A 7,093-nucleotide genomic window follows, 5' to 3' on the forward strand; every position below is an offset into this window, starting at 1 on the left:
AATGCTTCAAGAACAAACTCAACGCCTTGCTATCGGTTTTCTTCTTTCTGCATTAATATGTCATGTATAAATTAAGACACATTTTTAAGACTTTATAAGCATTTCATTACCCTGGCAACACACTTGATCTCTCTCAAAATCAAAAAGCCATTCATTAACTTAATAACAAACAAACTAGAGCTTTGTCACAGACGTGACGAATACCCCCCATGAAGAGGGATGAAAGGTACTTGAAATAGGGAAAACCTTGCTAAATGTGTAAAACGCACCTGTGACCCCTTGACCTAGTTTATGGCCCGAATGGCCCATGTTCGAACATGGGCCTAAAGGTCATCTAGATTAAGTTTTCGACCAAGTTTGTTGAGAAGGGGATGATGTACTTGAAAAAGAGAGCGGACACCATACTGAATGTGTAAAACGCATTAAGTGACCCCTTGACCTAGTTTGTTTTCCCCCAGATGGCCAGTGTTCAATCATGGCCTAGATATCATCTATATTAAACTTCTGACCAAGTTTGATGAAGATCGGAAGTAAACTTCGTCAATAAGAGACAGAGAGCAGACAACCATGCTCAATGCATTAAATGCACTAAGTGACCCCCGTGACCTAGGTTTTGGCCCGGCATGGCCATGTTTCAAACTAGGTCTAGAGATCATCTAGATAAAACGTCAACCTAAGTTTGGTGAAGATTGGATGAAATTACTTGAATTAAAGAGTTGACAACATGCTGAATGTTTAAAAACGCACTAAGTGGCACCGCGACCTATGTTTTGACCCAGCATGACCCATATTTAAACACTTTAATACGGACCGACCGACAGACAGACAGACAGACCGACAGACAAGTTCACTCCTATATACCCTCCCCCTAAACTAAAAGCTACGAACATCACTGATCCCTCTTCGTAATTCAATGTTAGTTTAAAAACCATACATACAGTTAATATGGAACCTGATTTTGTCAAGATTTAAAGAGTCAAATATGTTGGTACCTGCTCATAAATTGTTTCATGTTATTGTTGTTGTGGTTTTGAGTTTTAATGTAACTAAAGATGTTAAATTAAAATGCAAATTTGAGGGTTTAGCTTGCAAGTTTTTGCATTTTCTTCACATTTCTATATTAGATCATAGTTTGTGGCTGAACCCTTAAACTTAGATTAGATAAACTGGTCAATTAATTGAAGAGCAGAAACCCCAGTTTGTATTGGGTTTTACCTATTGGGTATTTGTGAAAGCTTTATTGCATCAAAAGGTTAAGGCTATTACGACTGGGTCTCCTGATGCTTTGCCACAGTGGCCCCTTTTGCAATGGCAAGTGACTTACCTATTGAGATGCAGAGTTTGATAATGTGAACATCGCTCACTGGGCTTGAACTTATGAGTATAAGACCTCTGTGAACAGATAGAAAGACCTTAGGGCATCCCAGGAATGTGTCCCTGTAACCAAATTATTTAATGCATTCTGAAATGGCATCAGTTATATAAGAAGTCAATCAATGTTGTTTGAGTAAACAAATATTTAAGAAATAAATTATGTTTGAAGGATCTTGATACAAATGGGATATACATTAAACACTTGATACAAACATAGCCTTCTATATATTGTACACTTGATATAAACATTTTGTGTCCCTCAGGAACCAATATTTATTAAATTCATGCAACACTAAAAGGTGGGTCAGACATAAGGATGAAGTAAGGACGGGGAGAATTACAACAAGGACACATGTGTACGCCCCCCCCACTGAGCCCTTTCAAGCAATACAAATGGCGGCTATTATAAATATTTAACACTTACATAATGATTTGTTTAAGTTAGCAGCCAGGATAGAGTTTTATCAATATTTAACACAACTGTTTAAATTAAATTTGGAGTTAATCACTGCACATTATAAATGGTTAATTACATGTACATTACCAACCTACCTTATTGACAAGGTAATCTTGGCCGCTGGCCAAGAAAGTATGGAGCCCCAGGTTCAGAGTGGCTCCACCCTGCAGGTAGGACTAGTTGAGCATTTGCCCCAAGGTCCTGGGCCAGGAAGTGTCACTGGGCGTCTGGGCCCAGCTGACCAGACAGCCTGTTGTTCAGCTAGGTACCGATCTATGATTGCATGGGTTCCTGTAGGAACAGCTATTAAAACAAAAAACAAATCCAAGAATTTAAATAATATTGAAAATACATGAAGAAAATAATTTTAAAATGAGCTGAAGGCTTTTACGTAATTTTTACTAAAATTAAATATAATTTAAAAATTATATTAAAGCAGATTTGTATGCAAGGATAACTTTTGGTTCAGGGGCTGAATGTCGGTCGAAAATATACAAAACTTAATGCCCTGACCTTCTATGATTAAAATTGATATCAGATCAAGTGCTATTTGCATTGTATTTACTAAGTGTGATCAATGTAAAAGCACATTATTCCCATTTGATGCTAGGAACTTTTCAGGCACATAAATACGGTGTTAATGTAGTAAATAAGCCTCATTCTGGGAAAATAGGGCTAATGAATGTGCAGTCTGCACAGGCTTATCTGGGATGACACTAATAGGACTTTATGTATTGCAGTCTGCACAGGCTAATCTGAGATGACGCTTTAATAGGACTTAATGTATGAGCAGTCTGCACAGGCTAATCTGATATGACACTTTAATAGGTTTTTATGTATGAGCAGTCTGCACAGGCTAATATGGGATGACACTTTAATACGGCTTAATGTATGTGCAGTCTGCACAGGCTAATCTGGGATGACACTTTAATAGGTTTTTATGTATGTGCAGTCTGCACAGGCTAATATGGGATGATACTTTAATAGGAACTTAATGTATGTGCAGTCTGCACAGGCTAATATGGGATGACACTTTAATAGGACTTAAAGTATGTGCAGTCTGTACAGGCTAATATGGGATGACACTTTAATAGGACTTAATGTATGAGCAGTCTGCACAGGCTAATCTGGGATGACACTTTAATAGGACTTAATGTATGTGCAGTCTGCACAGGCTAATCTGGGATGACACTTTAATAGGACTTAATGTATGTGCAGTCTGTACAGGCTAATATGGGATGACACTTTAATAGGACTTGATGTATGTGCAATCTGCACAGGCTAATCTGGGATGACACTTTAATAGGACTTAATGTATGTGCAGTCTGCACAGACTAATATGGGATGACACTTTAATAGGGCTTAATGTATGTGCAGTCTGCACAGGCTAATCTGGGATGACACTTAATAGGGCTTAATGTATGTGCAGTCTGCACAGGCTAATCTGGGATGACAATTTAAGCACATACATGAATCCCCAAATCGCAGAACACCGCTAAGATACTACTTATTGTTCTTGTTGCTGCTGCTGCTGCGACTGGGCCATAGACAGAGATGGAGTGAGTCCCGACGCCGAAGTCGCCACCCCAAACCCAAGAATTGCCGACAACAACTGTTGTTGAATGGCGTCAATCGCATACTGCTCTCCAGGCCTAAGGTTCACATTTTTCGAGAACAACTATCGTGGTCAGTCACATTAACGGACGTGTCAGGCAACGCCTGCTCTACCTGTTGAATCAGATCGTTACAGTTCGAGCAACTTGTCCGGCCTAATTTGTCGACGCAATCATCCAATTGTTGCTAAGCGACATCGATGCCGAGACGGAAGTCGAACTCACCAAGGCTCTGCTGTTGGAAGTGTTGATGTAGCCAACATGGGAGAAGATATTGATAGGAGGCTTGGTAGTCTGACGCAAGACGTCTCCGTGCTGAATTTCTTAAGCAATTGTAGTATTTGTGCAAGAAGGGGGTTGTCATCGACTTTCACTTCAATGACGTTAGTCATGTTTGCTAGTAAAGTTCACTGAAAGGAAATGGAAAGTAAACTAAAACCGGATTGTTTAGTGACACATGAATAAGCCTTGCAACACCTTACTTTACAGACCTGTTTTTTTAAATGCCAAACATCGTGCCTTTAATTGATATTTAGAATATTGCAATTAATTTTTCACCAATTAGAACTCAGAATAACGTAGTATCAATGTTTTACATGCACCAACTTGATATTGGAATTTTTGGGTTGTAGCAAGGTGTTATATTTATTTTTGTAAATCAAAAACAGGCATTACTTGAGCAATTAAGAATGTGAGACTGCACACACTTTAATTGTGTGGACTATAGAACTTTAAATGTGAGGCTACATAATTGTAAATGTGATACTCAGCAGCTTAAAATGTGAGACAACACAACTATAAATGTTACAATCTACATATTTAAGTGTGAGTCTGCACACCTTTAAATGTGAAAGTTTATGACTTATACCTGAGACATAACAACTTTAAATGTGAGACAATACCAACTGCATCGCATTTAATAAGAAACAATAGATGTGAGTTCAAAATAGTAATTAAACTTAGTTAAATAAGCAAACTGGAGCTGTGTCACAGACGTGACAAATACCCCCACATTACGCATTGAAACATAATATTTGCATGTCGTCTTCACAAAAACAGCGGGACACCATGCTCAATTTTTAAAACGCACTAAGTGACCTCTTGACCCTAGTTTTTGACCCAGAAAAGCCCATGTTTTAACTTGGCCTTAAGATCATCTCCATAAAACTTCTGACCAAGTTTGGTGAAGATCGGATGTAAACTAATGAATAGAGAGCAGACACCATGCTGAATGTTAAAAAATGCACAAAGTGACCTGGTGACCTAGTTTTAGGCCCGGAATGGCCCATGTTCAAACTTGTCCAAGAGATCATTTAGATAAAAATTGTGACCAAGTTTGGTGAGGATTGGATGAAAACTACTTCAATTAGAGATGCGGACAACATGGTGAGGTTTAAAACGCACTATGATACCCCATGACCTAGTTTTTGACCCAGCATGACCCATATTCCAACTTGGACCTAGACATCATCCAGATACAACTTCTGACCAATTTTGGTGAAGATGGATGAATTGAATGAAAACTACTTGAATTAGAGAGCAGACAACATTGTGATCTTTTAAAACGCACTAAGTGACCCCAATGACCTTGTTTTTGCCCGGCATGACCCATATTCAACCTTGACCTAGACATTATCAAGATACAACTTCTGACAAATTTTGGTAAAGATTGGATTAAAAAACTACTTGAATTAGACAGCCGACAACATGGTGAGGTTTTAAAACACACTAAGTGACCCCGTGACCTAGTTTTTGACCCAGCATAGCCCATGTTCGAACTTGACCTACACATCATCTAGTTACAACTTCTGACCAAGTGTGGTGAAGATCGGATTTAAACAATTTGAAATAGAGAGCCGACACCATGCTCAATGTGTAAAACGTACGAAGTGACCCTGTGACCTATTGTTTGATCTGGCATGGCCCATGTTCGAACTTGGCATTCAGATCATCTAGATAAAACTTCTGACCAAGTTTGGTGAAGATCGGATGAAAACTATTTGAATAAGAGAGAGGACACCATGCTGAATGTTAAAAAACGCACAATGTGACCCCATGACCTAGTTTTTGATCTGGCATGGCCCATGTTCGAACATGGCCTTTAGATCATCTATATAAAACTTCTGACCAAGTTTGGTGAAGACCGGATGAAAACTACTTGAATAAGAAAGAGTACACCATGCTGAATGTTAAAAAACGCACTAAGTGACCCGGTGATCTAGTTTTTGACCCAGCAAGGCCCATTTTCGAACCTGGCCTTAAGATTATCTAGATACATCTTCTGACCAAGTTTGGTGAAGATCGGATGAAAACTACTTGAAATAGAGAGCGGACAACATGCTGAATGTTTAAAACGCACTTAGTGACCCCGTGACCTAGTTTTTGACCCGGCAAGGCCCATGTTCAAACTTGGCCTAGACATCATGTACATACAACTTCTAACCAAGTTTGGTGAAGATTGGATGAAAACTACTGAATTAGAGAGCGGACACTTAATACGGACCGACAGACAGACCGACAGACCGCCTGACCGACAGACCGCCCTGACCGACAAGTTCACTCCTATATACCCCCTAACTACGTTTGTGGGGTATATTTAAGCCAGTTATTTTGGTTTAAAAAACTTTAAAATGTGCTATAACTAGGGGCTAGCTCTGTGCAGAGTTTATTTTAACCATTTTTGGATTGGGACACTTCGTAAAAATCATAGTGTTTTGAATTTAATTGGGAGAATGGTTGTAGTTATTGCTAAACATAATTTCAAAATTGAGAATAAGTGTTATCAAGATAAATTGTGCTAAGGTTCAACTTATAGAGCTGCATAAGGAAACAAACTCAATTTGTAACCTATTAAAACATTGTTTGGGGTCAAATCTTGAATTGAGAACTTTAGTCAGTGATTATGGAAAAATAAACTGTTTAAGATTAGGAATGGGACTCAATTTTGGCCCCAATTTCGACAAATGAATAACACTGTATGATCTCACCTGAAGCTCAAGAAGCTGAGCTGATATGCTGGCCCTCGCTGATATTGCCAAAGGCTGAATTTGAGTTCTGATTAACTCAATGTTGCAACCTATCAAAACATTCTTTTTCTTCCGGGAAACCATGAATTGAGAACTTTAGCCAGCAATCATGGATATAGACTTTATGAGATAAGAATGGGGCTGAATTTCGGCCCCAAAATTTCAACAAAATAATTAACACTGTAAGGTCTCACCTGAAGTTCAAGAAGCTGAGATGACATGCTAGCCTTGCTGATATTGCTAAGAGACGAGTTTGAGTTCTGCTTTCTTCAGGTTGCGAGTCGAAGGGCGTACTGGACCACACAACAAACTGCTGTTATTTTCCAAAGCCTTCTCTTGCATCAATTTAATGCGAGGCCTTTTGGGCTTGGAGTGCTATGTGCTCATAACAAAACCAGACGTGTTTTACTTTAAGAACCTTGTTCACAATAGTGGGCGTAATTTGCGGCTGTGGCACACCCCATGGATGTATGGATCTCTTAGTGTTTACAACAAAGTCTTTACTGCCTGTCTGTGTGTCAGCATGGATGTATTGTGCTCTGGGTGTTTACAACCAAGTCTTTACTGCCTTTCTGTGTCAGCATGGATGTATCGTGCTCTGAGTTCACAGCAAAGTCACTACT

General features: G+C 39.1%; 1 long non-coding RNA gene across 3 annotated transcripts; it reads right to left on the reverse strand.

The window, feature by feature from the left end:
• Window positions 1–1,324: 1,324 nt before the first annotated feature.
• Window positions 1,325–6,926, reverse strand: LOC127864670 (uncharacterized). 3 transcript variants are annotated; one of them, XR_008042199.1, is made up of 4 exons: window positions 6,665–6,923; window positions 3,301–3,854; window positions 1,927–2,122; window positions 1,325–1,437 (listed from the first exon to the last, which is right to left on the reverse strand). It is a non-coding gene; the product is annotated as an uncharacterized LOC127864670 (long non-coding RNA). The 3 variants fall into 3 exon arrangements; XR_008042198.1 differs by lacking the exons at window positions 1,325–1,437; window positions 1,927–2,122 and adding an exon at window positions 2,573–2,821 and having other exon boundaries at window positions 2,982–3,854; window positions 6,665–6,926; XR_008042197.1 differs by lacking the exons at window positions 1,325–1,437; window positions 1,927–2,122 and adding an exon at window positions 2,831–3,181 and having other exon boundaries at window positions 3,234–3,854; window positions 6,665–6,922.
• Between the last annotated feature and the right edge of the window lie 167 nt (window positions 6,927–7,093).

Source organism: Dreissena polymorpha, chromosome 1, assembly GCF_020536995.1.
Source record: "Dreissena polymorpha isolate Duluth1 chromosome 1, UMN_Dpol_1.0, whole genome shotgun sequence".
In the NCBI taxonomy this organism is placed as follows: Eukaryota; Metazoa; Mollusca; class Bivalvia; order Myida; family Dreissenidae; genus Dreissena; species Dreissena polymorpha.